The sequence below is a fragment of the Equus przewalskii genome, chromosome 5 (genome assembly GCF_037783145.1).
Source record: "Equus przewalskii isolate Varuska chromosome 5, EquPr2, whole genome shotgun sequence".
Classification (NCBI taxonomy): domain Eukaryota; kingdom Metazoa; phylum Chordata; class Mammalia; order Perissodactyla; family Equidae; genus Equus; species Equus przewalskii.
Genome location: NC_091835.1, coordinates 18,040,712 through 18,058,308, shown reverse-complemented (window position 1 = coordinate 18,058,308; position 17,597 = coordinate 18,040,712). Strand labels below are relative to the sequence as shown.

The window sequence follows — 17,597 nt, the reverse complement described above, 5'->3', positions numbered from 1 at the left end:
AGAGGGAGGTAAGAGGGTCAAAATGAGAAAAAGGTGATATGACAACAGAAGTAGAAAGAGTTTGGAAGCTAGTTCACTGGAGGCTTTGAAGATGGAGGAAGGCGCCATGAGCCAGGAATGAAAAGGGCTGGAAAAGGCAAAGAAATGGATTCTCTCCTGAAACCTCCAGAAGGAACCAGTTTTGCTGACCCCTTAACTTTGGCTGAATGAGACTGAATTTGGACTTAAGCTGTCCAGTACCAAATGGTAATAGATTTGTGTTATTTTAAGATCTCGCATTTGTGGTAATTTGTTAGAACAGCAATAGGAAATGAATACAATGTTGTAAAATGTTGTTCTTTACCTTCTGTGTGCTTTGCCTAGATAACAAAGATGCTGTATTTTACCAGAAGAACCTTCTATGATTTATGCTGACTTTCTTGTGTCTTGGTTATTTAAGAGAACAAAATTTTATCACTTAGGAAAGAGCTAAGATTCTTTACAATCATGTTACCTCCTATGTTTATTTTTGTAAAAATCCTTTATTATCACTTGAAGTAAGTAGCTGAGTATTGTTTCTCAGGAACTCATGATCCGATCTTAATCAGCTATTCAAATCTCTTGACGACTTTTGATTTTCTGCCTTCCCCAAACTGATCCTAAATGATACCTTTGGCACCTAAAACTGTCTTTGAGATTTCCCCGAGGAAAAATCACGAAGGATTTGTTCTTTCATCTTGTTAAAAGAGGAATGCTAGGAAATAATTAGGTTTATTTTAGGGTTACTATTGATGAGTTTCATGGGGAGAATTGTTAAATGAGAAGAGACGTTGCTTAGTCTTCCCTGGGTTCAATCAGCTGGCATGGTAAAATGTAATTAAATTCAGATTTCTGGGACTGTATGCTTTGTGGGAAATTTCTAGAGCTTTGTCAATGCTCTCACTGGCCCTGATGTTTTTTGGTGCTGCTGTACCTGACAGTAGACAACCACAGTAGGTGTTGTCAGTCATAATTTCAGCTATTTCTTTTCTTTTCTTTTCTTTTGGTGAGGAACATTGGCCCTGAGCTAATATCATGTGTGCCAATCTTCCTGCATTTTTTTTTTTGTATATGGGATACCACCACATAATGGCTTGATGAGCGGTTTGTAGATCCATGCCCGGGATCCAAACCCGTGAACCCCGGGCCACCGAAGCAGAGCACGTGAATTTAACCGCTATGCTACTGGGCCAGCCCTTCAGCTATTTCTTAAAATGGTAACTCAGTCACAACTTCTTTAATTTGAATCTAGCATCTACTAGGGTGGCAGTTTTCAGCTGGAAACTCACATCCCTTAACCATGGAGTTATATGAATATGCAAATATTTAGGACCTATTCCAGATTTCCAGTCTCTTTACTTAATATTCTTTATATATTCTTAGTGTATCCTAAGATATATTCAATAAATTCATGGAATATTATATCAGGATTACTATATGTTATATCTGAAGATTTTTTCTCTGTAAAGATTGTATTCCTCCACTTTTATAAATTAGATATAATGTCCAGTCTTCTCTGAAAATACAGTTACTCTGTTAGATATTTTGTCTAAAACATTTTCTGGATTGACTGTATTATTTTGGTTTGGATGCCACAGAAACAACCAAATTTCCGTGTCAAATGTACTATTCTTGTTAGGAACTCCCAGCAGATCTTTCACTGTTGAAAATTGACAGTAACAGGCTTACCACAGCCATTTTATTTTGTCATCTGCAGATAGTTTTTGTTTTTCTCTGATGCTTCCCTGAGAGCACTCGCAATTGGCTACAGACTAGAGTGAGTGCCTTTGACAAAGAAGACCAGTCTCAGAGCCCTTTGGAAGAGGACTGCATTAGGTATTTTTGGGTGCAGGCTTCCGATGGCCTCATTTGAACAACTCTGAGACCATACCAATGGACTGAATCAGGATTTCTAGAATTCTAATCAAGACACAGATGAGTTCATGAGAGTGCCAACCCCAAATCCAGTGGACCAAGAATTAATTACCTAGGACTGAATGAATGGATCAGGGATGACGGTGGCTTTTATTTGGAGTATTATTGATGTTGTTTCAGTGCTCTGTTTTCTGGATATATAAGGAACCTCATTCTCTTTTCTCTTAAGCTATCTGTACCTCATAACAATTTGGTTGACACTGCTTTGCTAACCATAAATGAACCATTTATGACTATTTCATTCTCCCTCCTTGACTCCTCCAAAATTCAGAAACTCTTATGAGTATTCTTAATTTCATAGCAATATAATTATTTGCATAGGTTCAGTAAGAATTTGTCTTCCTTATTAACAGAACAGAATTGGAAACATTGGTTATGCACTCAAGGCTTTGCCTGGGTTATCACATTTGAAAATGACTCTCATTTAATCGGAAATGATCTGACACTTTTAAGGAACTAAGGTTGATTTTATGGAGCCAATGGTTACCAAGCCCTATTGGGAAAACTGTCCTGGTACCTGTCTTACAAAGTTCCCAGTCTTACAGGTGAGTAGAAAACAGGCCCCTAAACCTTGTGATATTTGGAGGACCTCGAGAAGAGAGGAATTTGCTCAAATTTATAAGAGAGGAATTTGCAGGTGAATTTGACAGTAAGTTCTTAGCTCGGCTTCCTAGCCTCAAGAGGCTTTCAAAAATCCAATCTGAGATTCCTTATTAAAGCTTCCAGCAAAGCGAACTTAAGAAGGCCTCCATGGTAAATTGCCTTTCTTGCTGCACCTAGGTAAAGAGTCAGGCCAAATCCGAATAGTCAGGTCAAAATCAGACCAGCCTTATTTTGTGATCAACAAAAATCTTTCTTCGAGATTATCTTTGTCAAAAGAGGGGTGACTAAAAAGGAATTTTGTGTTTTCAGATATAATGCACCCTTCTAGCTTCTTAGACTCCCACCCTATACATTGCCTTGGAGCTTCTTGCACCTCCTTGTAAACTGCAGGTACCTGGTGACTGAGCAGACTGTCTTGTCTGATGAGATTTCATTGACTTTCTTCCCTCTCCCCTCATGGAAAAAACAGTTTTGGTACCTACCTTTAAACTGGACTGGATCCTGTTGCCTTGTTTGATTGTCAATCCTTACCGGATTTTCAATTCTTGCAGTTCTGACTGCAATCCTCCGAACTGACTTTCAAATTTTCTTCCTCCTGCCTGCCCCAGCATCACCAAGAACTGAAACTTGACTGCTCAGATCCCTGTCAGCACTCCTGCTTACCTTGCAGCTGGCCTTTCCCCCCCGAGAATCTGAAGAAGCTCTGGAGGCTGAAGCCCGGTGACTTGGCGTTAGCCTCGAAGGAGCCAGCACTGCAGCAGACCGTGCACGGGCTGGAATTCTCCCCGGACAAGCCACTGCCGGACCACTGAGGAAGTCCAGCAAAATGTTCAGGTCATGCATGCCCTTGTATGAGAGAGAGCCAAGACTGTGGACAACGCCACCAAGAGCAGGGACATCTTAGCTTCAGGAAACTCCAAGAGTGGTGCTTCAAGACTTTCTTCAGCTGACCTCTGGAACCCACTGGACCAGTTAATTCTCCACATTCAACTCCTAGCTCTTTACTTCAATACAACTTTTGTAGTATTATTTCTCTGTTTTAGGCATCCCTCTTTTAAGATGTCTGATCTCCAGGACCCTAAAACAACTGACCTTAGCCACCACCTCTCAACAGATGGTTCAACTGGTTTTATAGAAACAACCAGCAAGAATCCTAGGGAAATTATTTCTTAGGCCCTGCTTCATCCCGCTTGAGAGGTTTGTGATTGCCTCTGAGTTGTTCAACAATGAACGATATTCATCTTGAACAAAAGGGGTGCAACCTCAGCACTGATGATTAAGAAATCTACCCTCCTTTTGTGTTTCAGAAATGACAAACCAGCTAACCACGAAGGACCGCACTGCCCTCAGAGTTTCTAAGAGAAGTCTGATCTACATCTTTCCCCTCATGACTCCCAGAAGATGACTCCCTTGTTTACCTGCCTCTATAAACCCCCAGGTCCCCTTCTTTTTTTTTGAGACGTTCCTCATTAATGAATGTCCTCCCTATTGCAATAGTCTGAATAAAATTATCTCCTTAATTGTATGGTGAGTTTTGTCTGTCACAGCTTCAGTGAGGACCTCTCTTTGATGGCAGCTGACACATCACTCCTGACTGTCCTGCTAGAGTGACAGTCATCTGTGCCCTGAGGCTCTGTGATGCCCTCCTGTGACTTAACCTTGTGGACAGCCACCCTTTCCACAGCTCAAGACGTAAGTCAACTGAGACAAGGATGGCACGGCCCTAGGTACCTCAGGCAGTGGTGGAGTTGGGGAAGGGAAACTCCCACATCCTATCTTGACTGGGACAGAAAGGAATCAGTCTGAGACGCTTCTGAGCTGAGCTGGAGGTAAACACACCCAGTTATGCCTTTAAAGGAAAGAGGAGATGATATCAAGGCAGGCAGCTGATGTCCCAGCTTGGGCAAGTGCTGGGCAGAGGGCAGGCTGAGGCAGAGCTGGACCAGAGCTGGTACCGCTCAGGTCAGGGAGCTGACAGAGTGACCAGTATGAAGGCCAAGGGTGAACCTAGAAGTCAGAAATGCCAGAGGATAGCCTAAAAGCTGGGGGAAGGGGAGGCCCCAAAGAGGGAAAGTTCAGGGGATAAAATGCCAAAAAATAAAAGGTGTGTAAGCCTTTAACCAGCCCTGGCCTGTCTCCTTCCCCTTCTTGGCAGGGCGGCAGGGGCAGGCAGGGAGGGCACCACTGGGTAGAGTGTGCACAGTCAAGGGTGTTTGAAGGCAGCATATGACAGGATTAACCACCCCTGCATCTTTACAGGAATCAGAAAATGGCCTTCCCAATTTCAGCAAGGGCATGTTGCCGAGAAGGATGAGGAGTCCAGATGATGTCTCCATTCTGGAATTGTCTCTCTGTAGCCTAAGGGCTCTAGCCATCCATCGTAGGTTTTTCTCTGATGTGTCAGATATGTGATCCCACTTGGTAAAGCAAGCATATCTGGGGCCAGGTCCTAGAGGCCAATGGTAATCAAGGAGCCCCTGAGAATTCTTAGGGCCCTTAGATAGTCCCTGTGTGTCCCCAGGCCTAGCACAGTGCCAGGGACTGAGGAGGCATTTCCTGCTGTTGGAGAATCTATACTTACTGTGCAGAGTGTGTGCTGGGTCATATAAAGATTGACAAAGCCAGAAAACTCATCAGACGCAGGGTAAAGGAATGAGTCATGCTGACTGTATGACACGTAGCCAGGGGTGATATTAAAAATATTTAATAGTCAGAACTACACAGGCACATACTAAGCAGAATGGATTCTGGCTGAAAATCAGCTCTGTGTATAGCAGTGATAGGACCTCTCTGGGGTCTGGCTTACTCATTCTTTTAACAAAAAAGAGGGATAGAGAGATGGATTGGCACACATTTGGCTTTGAATTGTGTCTCCAGAATTGGGGTGCAAACTGAGGCCACTGGGTAGTCAATGGATTAGAACCCAACCTTGGGGAGTAGGACTATGATGACTGGAAATGGGGTTCTGGTCCAGGAGGTCATGTGCATTATCTTGATAACATCATCCATAACACCTACAATTCAAGAGGCCAAGACTTCATCAATGGGGATAAAGACCACATAGTCCAGTTTTTCAGGGGCCTCTGGCAACAGAGATGAATAAAGGAGTTTTTGGAGTCTTCCTTGGCTTTATCTTGACCTGAGCATGTCCTGCCAGAAGACCTGATAGCTGGATCTGTGATTCTGGTCACCAATTCCAATGTATGGGTTTTTTCCCCACACCACCAAGAAATTCTCTGACACCAGTTGGATGTCCTGATTCAACTTGATTCTGACACTATCTACCTAGAAATAGTGTCAGATCCCACGGGTTAAGGAGTCAGTCCTACAAGACTGCCCCACTGTACCGACTTCAGATGCCAGTCGAAAACCCAGGTTGTCACCTGTGCTTCTGACTGACTGGCTGTGGATTGGAGGTTTCCATGACCCACTCCTTGGGTTCTCAAGTTGCCAGAGCGACTCACAAAACTCAGAAATGTTTTACTTACTGGATTACCGGTTTATTACGAAAAGATAGAACCCAGAAACAGCTGAGTGGAAGAGACCACAGGGCAAGGTATGGGGAAGGGGTGCAGAGCTTCCCTGCCCTTTCCACGTGTGCCATTCTCCCAAATCTCCATGTGTTCACCAACCCTGGAAGCTCTCCAAACCCCATCCTTTGGCGTCTTTATGGAAGCTTCATCACACAGGCACAATTGTTTAAATCATTAGCCATTGGTGATTGATTCAACTTCCAGCCACTCTCCTCTTCCCAAAGGTCAGGGGGTGGGACTGAAACTTCCAATCCTCCAATCATGTGGTTGGTTCCCCTGGCATTAAGACTCCATCCTTTGGTGCTTTCCAGAAGTCATCTCGTTAATAGAAACTTGGCTGTGAAGGAAAGGGGTTTATTGTGAATATTAAGATATATCATTGCTCTTGTCACTTAGGAGATTCCAAGGGTTTTATGAGCTCTGTGCAAGAAATGGGGATGAAGACCACATATATATTTAATTACAGTATCACAAGGTTCTGGATTAGGTGCCCTGGCAGCAATACACACCTGTGTTCTGACTTTTCCCCAAGGAACACGCTCGAAGGATCATATGGCAGAGCAAGCCTTCCTTGTCCTCTGCACCCTGGAAGTCCCTGCAGAATGGTGCAGGACCTTGTCCAGGGTCTGCTGAATGCAGCTCCCTCGTCTGTTGCTGGTGTCCTATCATGCTTGTGGTTCTAAGAGTGCTTGGCTACAATATTTTTCAGAATGGAGCATCTTCCTCAAGTTAGCACGGCCTTGGCTGGCTCTTGTTATTTGGGCTTGTATGACAAAGGGTTAGCCAAGTGGTTGCCTAGGCTAGTTGTTAGAAAACTCTCATCATTCAAAGTCAAGTGCACACTCTGAGTGAGCAGGGCTAAGTTCTCCTATCTCTTAGAGTTGTTTCAAGCCACAGCAGTCAGCCTTCAAGGCCTACTGCTGCCGGTTTCCATTGAGTTCGTCTCTCCAAGCCTTAAAGCCTCTTTTAATGTCACTTGTGTCCTGGCAGTTGGCTTCGGACAGAACTAGATTCTTCAAAATACAGGCACAAGAGCAGAAGTCCCTCTAGCAACATGGTGGCCCCATATATGTGATTGGAAGCTGCCAAGCCAAGAGGACATAGGTGGGCTGAGTTAGGATAGGCTTGGATGAGAGCAAGACTGTGGTTTCCTAGGAAATTTTTGCTCACTTTGGGGTGCAAAGAGTATTCCTTTTATTTTGAGGAAGTCCACTGATAAGGTGGTGATGGAAAAGTGACTTTTTGAATACCTAGGATAACCAGAGAATTTTAATTATGCTTGAAGAATTATTATTCTGCTTGACTGCAGAAACCTGGTCAAGTCAACCTCAAGTATTTTGAATATATATTTGGGGGAGGGGGCACTGGCCCACACGTGTCACAGAGACAGTGTCCAGGAAATAACTGTGGGTCAGGACACCATCAAGCAGGGCTTCACCCATGGCCAGGAGGCTTTAGAAGACCACCCCTTCAGTCCTCAGAATCCTTGTGGGTGGCTCAGGACTCAGAGTATCACCAAGTACCTGGACTGGTCCAAGCATGTCCAAAGGTCTTCTCTGCTAGCCCACAGGCCCACACCTAAACTGTTCATCCTCGGAAGGTCCAGCTTTACGAATGGACTGGCTCCTCTGAGTCGGCTTCATGAGTTGAAAATGATCAGAAGAGAGTAATGTTCTGTTATTATGGTGATCCTGATTAGGGCCACCAAGACTGGATCTGGGCCCTGGTAAGAAAACATAGAGGTGAAGATCTGATGGCTAAAGGTATTTACATGGGATGTTTATGAATATGCAATGTAGTTAGATCCTAGTTTCCCTTCCAGACTGACTTCTCCTGTCTTGGTGGCCCCAGCCCTGATTCTGGACAGTCCTGTTTCAGCTGGAGCTCCCAGTTTTCCTTCTTTACAGACATCAGTCCTTGCTGGGTGTGGGCAAGGATTTGCTAACTCCCTGTAGTAAGTTTCTTCTCGATTGTCCTGGATGGAAGACCTGAGCTTCAAAAAATGAACATACACATTTAGCTATGCTTCTGGTGTGATCTGGATGGAGGACGCCTGCCTAGGAGAGTGCTGGTTGCAGGAACTAGATAAGACTCCATGCCCAAGTATCCAGGTGAGGCTGAGACCACAGGTTTCCAGGTAGGTGGGGCCAGAAGCAGTGGGGCTTCCACCAGAGGCTACAGATAGCAGTTGAGGAGCTTGTGGGCATGCTTTTGGCATCAGTGGGGCACCCCAGTAGCAGGGACTTATCTGTGCTGCCTGTAAGTCTGTCCATATTGGTGTAAGTCAGAATATATATAATTCTGTAATCTGCCATGACAAAGATCATAGTTACCTGCAATTCCACAGGTGTAGCCAGATCCTTTCTGCCCGGGGTTTTAGGGTGGAGGATTGAGTCTTGATTCCTGGTGAATGATATCATTCTTGGGAGCTGGGAGGGGATAGCTGGAAAGAAGCATCTATTAAGCTGAGGAATGTGCCATGGTTCCCTTGCGTGGTTTGCCCGTTTGGCTGGAGGGAGTGTGTCTGTATGTGTGAGGTGCATACAGGTGAGTGAGTGTGTGTGAGAGTGAGCATGAATGTGTATAAATGTGAGGGAGGTACAGAAGGAGGTGGCCTGTAACACTTATATAGGAGGCCCACTGACTCACACCAGGCGGTGCATGCTGGGCTGGTCAGGAAATCAAGAAGCTGAAAAGCTCTATTAACCTGGCATCTCCACCCAGTCCATTCTGTACCAAAAAAAGAGAGTTGAGTCTGCCGAGTGGGACAAACCCCAGTACAGGCATTCCTGACCTCCCACTGAAGGGCAACCAGTGACCTCTGCCAGCATGAGCAATTGCTTACCTTCTGGAAGAAGAAGATGGATCCAGGGGTCGGGGCCATCCAGGAAACAGGACAGAGGCACCAGGCCCACACTCAAGCAGCAGCCTTGGCTAGAATCCAGCCTTCTCGAGATTCTGCTACAGTGGAAGAGAGCCCGGGGATGCTGCCAGCCGCTGTGGCTTAGTCCTGCTGCTTCCAGAAAGGATTGTTCAGACCTAGAATGGTGGAGAAGATGGGCTCTCTCCAGCCCAAGCAGGTCTGGGTGACAGCACACCATGGTATATGCCTGGATTAGTGCAGCTAGGATGCAGCTAATGGACTTGGCACCTGGCCTGCACTTGCCAGCAGGGCCCCCTAGAAGGAGCTGCAATATCTCCAGCTATTTTAGGATCAACGCAGAAGATTTTTTTTTTTGAGGAAGTTTAGCCCTGAGCTAACATCTGCTGCCAATCCTCCTCTTTTTTGCTGAGGAAGACTGGCCCTGAGCTAACATCCGTGCCCATCTTCCTCTACTTTATATGTAGGACACCTGCCACAGCATGGCTTGACAAGTGGTGTATAGGTCGGCACCCGGGATCCAAACCTGCAAACCCTGGGCTGCCGAAGCGGAATGTGCAAACTTAACCACTGCACCACTGGGCTGGCCCCCAGAAGGTGTTATTTGTATTGCCATATTTCTTGAGGAACAGTATGTAACAGTACATAAGGTACATAAAGTGTGCTGGAGATGGCCCAGATTAACTCCATCAAACTTATACTTGATTTCTTCCAGGCTGAGGATCCACGTGTATAGTAACAATCTCAGTGCAGCTTCTGCAAACCCCCAGTGCGTCCAGCCATCCCAATTCCACATTCACTGCACACTCTACTAGCCACTCCCAGGAGTGCAAATAAATTTCCAGCCCTGTCTGGAACCAGCCCAGGGACAGGACTGACTATGTAGTAAACAAATTTTAAATTAAAAGAGATAAAAATTATTTTCAAAATACATAAAGTATCAACACTGTAACATCTTCATTAAAAGTGTCTGTAGGGACTGGCCCGGTGGCGCAGCAGTTAAGTGCGCAGGTTCCGCTTCAGCGGCCCGGGGTTTGCCAGTTTGGATCCCGGGTGCGGACATGGCACCGCTTTTTATGGCACGACTTTATACACGTCCCACGTATAAAGCAGGGGAAAATGGGCATGGATGTTAGCTCAGGGCCAGTCTTCCTCAGCAAAAAGAGGAGGATTGGCAGTAGTTAGCTCAGGGCTAATCTTCCTCAAAAAAAAAAAAGTGTCTGTAGTCTGTTTGTAGGTCTGAGTTGATCTCTAGTGTTCAGAGCGCCAGGCCAATTTTATGGTGATTACAACACAAATCACCCAAGAGCACAGGCCAGGTTATGGGTGGATGAGATATCTCTCGAAACATAAAGTCCTACTGAGTTCACCAATAACCACTGCATGCCCTCATTAAAATTACCAAGCAAATTAACCCTAACACTGTGAAATGTTTTTAATTAAAATTGCATTAAAACAACCCAATTTTTATCTCAGCATTTCAAATGTAAGTTCCACCACTGACTGTCTTAACCAAAATTATCTCTAAAGAAAAGTCATCTTGATTAAATTAAAGGACAGAACGTCATAGAAAATATTTGTAAACATGTTGCTATTTGCCAAGCTATCTTATGATCGAAAACTCAGTTCTGCATTTTTGTGTGATCTGTATTTTCTAAATATAAATCTGATAACAAGTTTATACTTTCATTGGCAGAATTGGCCACTTACATAATCGTATGCTGAATTATATACAAAACTGAGCATCTTCACATTTGCTTTATTTGGCTGAAAAGTTAACATAATAATTGGCGATTCTACCCCCAAAGTAATTCATTAATAATTCCCTTCCCCTACAATAATGAATGTCCTGAGTCACTACTTACACAGATTTTTTCGCAAGTTCGTTTATCTTGATGTTTTCATGTCCTTCCCTGATTCTTATAATTGGGACCGGCAAAACCATAAACCTTTGACGTCCTGCAGAACTTCGCCAGATCAATATGGATCAAACCATGATATTTCCTTAAATACCACCCCACTCCATTAAATAATGAAATCCTTTTATAAAAAGCATTTCAAAAATCAATCTAAACTTTTAAATATTAAACTTAAGTACAAATACCCGGATAGTCACACACTAACAGAATTCTAACAAAATTCGTACAGTTAATATGGAATAAATCACTTGTGATGGGGGAGGGGACCACAAACAGGGGGAAGGAGCTGGATTCTAAGCCAGAGGTGAACTTAGGCATTCTTTCCAGATCTTCTCAGGTACCTAACAGTGTGCCTTCATTTCTTTAAAAGTCCGTAGGAAGCTTGGCACCAAACAATGGTCACTATCTTTCCAATTAAAAAGGAAAAAGAAAAGAAACATTTATATTCATCTTTGCAGCTTCCAGCTTTATAATAACCAAAGTTCATGGCTTCTCAATTCCCTCAGGCCTCTGGTTCTGAGGCTAAGGATTATTTGTTCTTCTGGATGTTCCTTGCTCATTGCTGAATCATTCATGAGGCTCCATCACTTCCTCCTGGCTCAGTTGCCTTTCCCAGGCTTGGAATGGCATCTCTTTCATTTCAATTGCCATTGTAAAGTTCCAGTGAGGTGATCAACTATTATTTCACCTTTAATTTTTCCCGCTGAAAATCCTTCTGTGTTTTTTTTTTCTCTCTCTCTCTCTTCCATCTTCTAGCCTTTATTCCACTAGTCCAGTCCCACCTGCAAAGTCAGAGCACTTCACCCAACATGTCTTGCAAGGGCACCTCCTAAGGCCCATAATAACAGTTGTACAGAGTCTGAGGGTAAAAATCCAACTATTCACAAAGACTTTGAAGACCGTTTTTTAATATCTTAAAATAACAGTTAAAATAGCGATCTTTTTTGAGACTCTACTATGCACAAGCCCTGTACTAGAGTCTTTGCCTAGAGGCTCGCTGATCCTGAAGCAACAGGGAAATACTGTATTTCACCGAATCTAAGACACCTTGGTTGTAAGACTCACCAGTCACTTTGTGTAATGTTAAGGAAAAAAGAACACCCTATCAATGATATTGTAACCTGCCATTGATTGCAAATTGCATCCTAACTTCAGAGACATTAAAATGTGAAAAAAAAGAGATGCATCTTAGAATTGACGAGAGGAATTTTGCAGAGAAGGAAGCTGAAGCTCAGAAAAGCTGGGTCCTGTGGCCAGAACCACAGAGCTGATAAGAGGCACAGCTAGGTTTAGATGGGTCCAGAGTCCACTGCCTCTCAAGAGGTTTGAAGCCTTTTCTTTTTCCTCACCTGCTGTTCTCAGAAACCGGTTTCTAAGCCACTTGTCCCGGAAAACCGGTCCTCCCCTTTAAGTTACCAGGACTGCTAACAGAGCAAAAACAACTGCCTTTTTGAGACTGTTTCCCCTCTTCATGGCGCCTAATTATAGGCGCTCATTCTGCTGTTGCTACATTATTTTTGGCGGCGGTGGGTCGGAGGGGAAGGAGTGGGTGTTGGCGATGGCTCTGCATCCTTCCTCTCCTCCCCAACAGCGCCTGTCTTCTCTCCTTCTTGCCCCGGGGCAGCCCGGGTGGACCACAGCCCTTGCAAGTGGCTTAATAAAAGCTGATTTAGGGAGCTAGAAGCTACTGGGGAAATCCACCCCGCGTCTCCTGTCAGATCTTCGGGCTCTTCTCTGTCCAAATGAGCTGCACTTCTTTTTCTTTTCTTTTTTTTCTCCCCAAAGCCCCGGTACAGAGCTGCATGCTCTAGCTGTAGGTCTTTCTGTGTCTCCTGGGATGAACTCTCGATTGCTGAGCCCACCGGTTACTCAATTTATTCATTTGGTGATTTAGTGAGCACCCACTGCATACAAGTACTCTGAAGATCAATGATAAGCCAACACACACACAGCTTCTGGCCTCCTGGGCTTCACAGCCTATCAAGAGAGACAGACGTCATCAAAGAAGCCTGTAAATTGTTGTTAAATGGCCACTGTAATAGAAAAAAGATCTCAGGAGAAGCTGCTGCAGAGAGAGGTAATGCTCCCCAAATATTCTGTGGGCTCCCTCACATTTCCCACCCCCTCCTTGCGGTTTAGGTTGGGGCCATATGATTAATTCTGGACGTGATTGTGTCACCTCTGGGGAAAGGCTTCAAGGGCTGGCGTGTCTCTTTCAGTCCTCTTTGCTCTGCTTTGATGACCTTGGGCACCATGCGTTCCTGGTGGTGTAGCTACAAGACGAGGAAGGGCTCCCCAGCCCAGACTGAACTTTACGTGGAAGGGAAATAAACTATTGTGCTTGCTCACTAAGACCTCAAGTTTGTCTTGGTAGCTGGTGGTAATTACCTTAAGGAATACAGAATCATATCCTCCTATGAGGGAAAAGAGAGAACTAGTCAGGCAAAGGGCAAGGAAAGGCATCCTTAGGGAAGTGATATTTAGGCCAGGGTCCAAAGGAAGAGTAGGAGTTAACTCGGAGAACAATGTGGGGAGGAGCATTCTGGGCAGCCTGACAGCTTGTGCAAAGGCCCTGTGGTTAGAGGTGCAGGACACGTTTGACAAAATGGACAAAGGGCAGAGGGATAGGAGGAGCTCAGTCTGAGGGGCTCATCTACTCACTTTCTGGATGATCTGAGACAAAGTCTGACATCAGGCCACACACTGGGATGCCACTGTTGCCCAAGTCCCCTGGACTGCCATGGGCAGTAGGATGGATCACCCAGGCTTGAAATGGGGATTCGACGTTGCCCTCCCACCCTCCTCAGGCCATCACAGTCAGTTAGTAGCCACCTGGGCAGTGTCTGGCCCACAGCCTGCCCCTCTGTGTTGCCCTGTCTAGTTCTGCTTATCTGACCAGAGGGCCCTGGGGAAGGGGTAGAGGCAGGAGTCCTGGGAAGCTCTTGCTCAGCTTTGCTGGGGGATGGAACCAGAATACTGCGGGAGGAGACTGAGGGTACCTGGTCAAGAGGACCAGCATCAGGTGAGAGGACCATGGTGAGGACCACAGGGCATGGGGAAGAGGCTTGGGGGTGGGAGCTCTGAGGCTGTGGAAGCCATTCTGACCTGAGCTCGCCTCTCATGGGGTGCCACGGGGCCACACCTTCCTCTCCTGATGATGTAGCAGGCTGGGTTGCCCAGTTCACGTTTCTGGGGTTCCCAGAAGCCTAGAGGGGGGCCTGAGGCTGGGCAGCCGCTGCTCCCACCCAAACTGGTGCCATCGTCCTCTCCTGGCCCAGCTTCATCTGACCAGCACTGTGTCTTCCACTGCCCTGCATGCAGCTTTGCCTGTCGCAGCTGCTCAAAACCTGCTAAGAGCTCCCCTTTGAGCACAAAGTAAACTGGGGCCTGGAGTCCCAGGACCCCTAAACTCTGGCCTCTGTCCACCTTCCCAATCTTTCTCTCATCTGGACCTAACAACTGTCCTGTCCTTCACTGGCTCAAGTCCCCACCCTCTGGGGCTGGACAAGATTGCTTTCATCACGCAGAGGACCTACTGCGGGAGATCTCATCTTTGCCCAACCAATATCCAGTTCCCTTTCTTTCTTGAAGTTAGTTTCATGCAGCAGTGTGCCCAGCTTCGGGACTTAAATCTGTCATGGCAGTCTCATTGCCAGTCCTCGCAGTTCTGTTGCAGTCAGGGAAGGCCATATGACTTAGTTCTTTCAAGGAGACCAAAGCAAGAATCTGCTGGGAGTAAGGAAGTGGTTTCTGGAAAAGATTTTGCTTTCCTGATAACAGGGGATTTATACAGCTGGTACCACCTTTCCTCCTTCTTCCTTCCTAGACTGCAGATGTGATGGCTGGAGCAGGGACAGCCATCTTTGAACCCTGAGGAAATGGATGACAGGAGACCATCCTGTCATCTAAAGGCTATTGAACCATAAGCAACAGTTGTCTATTTCTGGACTTCTTCTTATGTATACATCTTACTCATTAAAGCTTCTGTAGTCATGTTTCTGTTCCTTGCAGCTGAATGTCATTCCTGCCTGATACACCTATCCAGGATCCTAGCCTCAGATTTCTGTGATTTCCTCAATTCCAGTGACTCTCACCTCCATTCCACTTCAGGACCTTGTTATCACCTAGGACTATTCTATGCCTGAAATATCTGATACCAACTGCTCGTTTTCTGACCCAAACTCTGATCCTCCCTTATTCCTGGGGTGACTGTAAAAGAGTGCTATTCCTTTGGAATTGGAAAGTTATTCTGGGCTCCCTTTCGGAAGGGTCAGGATCTGCAGGTAAGCTCTCATCGGCATTTCTTTCCAAGGTTCACTCTAGACTGAGCGCTGCCTACGCTTGTGTTTCACACAGACCAGCCCCTTGTCTCTAAGGATTAGGCATCTCTCCTCATGATCACGTCAGCCCTTCCGCAAGGGCTCTTGACTCTGTTCTCCAGGTGCCTCCAGGACTCGCTCCATCTACTCCTATCTCCCTCTGACCTCTTCAACCTCTGCCTGCTTACCCTCCACCGGGAAACATGCTCAAGCTTCCCCACTCTCAAAACCTTCCTTTGACCCTGAACTCCTTCTTTCCTTTCCTTTTGCCCTAAACTTAGTACAAGAACCGTCTTCATTGAGTGATTCCATCCCTCCTCACTCAATCTCTCTCCAGCCCTTGGCACTCTGGTTCTGTCCCTACCACTCCCTGTAACTATTTACCAAAGTTTCCAGTGACTTCCAGATTATCAAGCCCACTGCATACATTTCGGTCCTTATCTTTTTGGACCGTTTTGTTGATCTGACATGATGGCCACACTCTCATTCTTGAGACTTTCCACCTCCTTGGCTTCCAAGACACCCTCTCACCTGGTGTTCCTTCTACTCCCCAACCAATTCTTCTGAGACTCCTTGCTGGGAACTTGGGGTCTTGAGACCCGAGTCTTGCTCCTTGGGGTTCTGTGCCCAGCGCAGAGCTCTTTTCTTTTACCCTCTGCCTCCTTTCTCATCCACGTTAGTGTTCCCACCATCTCTATGCTGCCAATGCTCTGATACATATCTGCAGCCCTGATACTGCTTCCAAGGTTTAAACAATTATTCTGTCGCCTATGGATTGAGTCTCTAGCTGCGCCATGGACATCGCCACATGGTTGGCCAGCAAGTCCAAGTTCCTCACGATGACATGTGTCATATGCGCCCTCGGGTCTCAGCTCCTGCTTTTTCTTCAGTCTTACTCCCTGTCCAGTCATTCCAGACTCACAGGACTTCCCAGTACACGCTATCATGCCTCAGACCTCTGTGTTTTGATACATGCAGCCTGAAATTCCTTTCCCGCTCCTTTCTTCTCATTCTTACTCATCCTTAGTGCTCATCTTGGGCATCATCTCTCTCTGCCAGGAAGCTTTACCTGCCTGGTGCCCTCAGGCAGAGCCACATGCCCCTCTGCTACCATGGCACGTATCGCAGCGCGGTAACTCAAATGGCCAGACCCAGTCTCTGTCTGTCTCTCTCTGTCTCTCCATCTCTCTGTTTCTGTCTCTCTCACACAACTCCCACCCCTCTGCATGCTTGCCCCACTCTCCCGTTGACAGCTGGGGGAGCTCTGCCTTGCATGTGGCACAGACACCAACTCTATGTCACCTCCCAGCTGCAGTGCCCACGAGCCAGCTTCCAAGCAGCAGCAGCACCTCTGGGATTCTGGACTCACTTCTGCATCCCTGAGAGAAAGTGACTGGGCCAGTTTGCGTCAGGGATGATCCATGGGCAAACTGGAGGTAGGGGTAAGAGAGAGATCTCCTGGTACACAGAACCGACTATCCGAGCTGTGACCAAGAAGGAAACGATGCTCATCTCTAGTAAAACTGATTTTAACAAAACATGAAAAGAAACTTCTAGAAAGCAGCACTAAAGCTGGTCCCTCTTACATGCCCAGAGCCAGCCACTCTGAGTAGAGTGGAGTATGGTTCCTATGAAGCTATCCGAGCAGGGTTGTCTTCCAGGACATCTGGCTGTTGAGGATGCATCGTGAATCACGTTTGTTGAAAATCAGCATGTCCATTGATTCTTTGCCCGAGGTCCTCTTCTTTAAGGCTCACAGAAGCAATATTGGCTCCATCCCCAGGTTGGTTTCCAGAGGCCCTGAGCTGGGGAGGGTTGCTTGGGCGGGGCTGGAATCCTGTCGAAACCTGCCTTGCTTTCTGGGGCCCTCACTCCTTGGGGACTGGCTGAGCTCCAAGGTGATTGGGTGATCTGGGGAGAGGGAAGCAGGGGTTCAGACACCCAAAGGATCTCTGGGCCCCCAAGGGGCAAGTGGCCTTGCATGTGCCAGCCCTAGTGGAGAGGACCACTCTGTAGGGAGCCTGGCTAGGCCGGGGGCCTGAAGAGAAACAACCGAATGCATGGCCTCTGGAGCATGCAGTGTGAGAGACACACACATCGATGGTCTCCCCACCACCCGACTCGCCTCATCCCCTTGGCTTTTTTGTTTATCTTCACAGAACTTTGAATTTGACATGCCATGCAGTTTACTTATTATTTTATTTCTTTCTTTCTCCCTCCAATACACTCTAGAATATAGATTCCATACAGGCAGCAATTTTCTGGTCTCTTTTGTTCATGCTGCACCCCTAGGACCTAGGACAGGTGCGTAGTAGGTACTTAAGTATTTGTTGAAGGAATGAATGAATGAATGAATGAAATACTAGGAGCAAGGACTGTGCAGGGTGCT

The 17,597-nt window shown here is 46.2% G+C and overlaps 1 long non-coding RNA gene across 1 annotated transcript; it reads left to right on the top strand.

Moving 5' to 3' along the window:
- The first annotated feature begins 769 nt into the window (after positions 1-769).
- On the top strand, positions 770-4,076 carry LOC103557497 (uncharacterized). The gene is made up of 2 exons (XR_546489.2): positions 770-3,753; positions 3,864-4,076. It is a non-coding gene; the product is annotated as an uncharacterized lncRNA (long non-coding RNA).
- Positions 4,077-17,597: the final 13,521 nt, after the last annotated feature.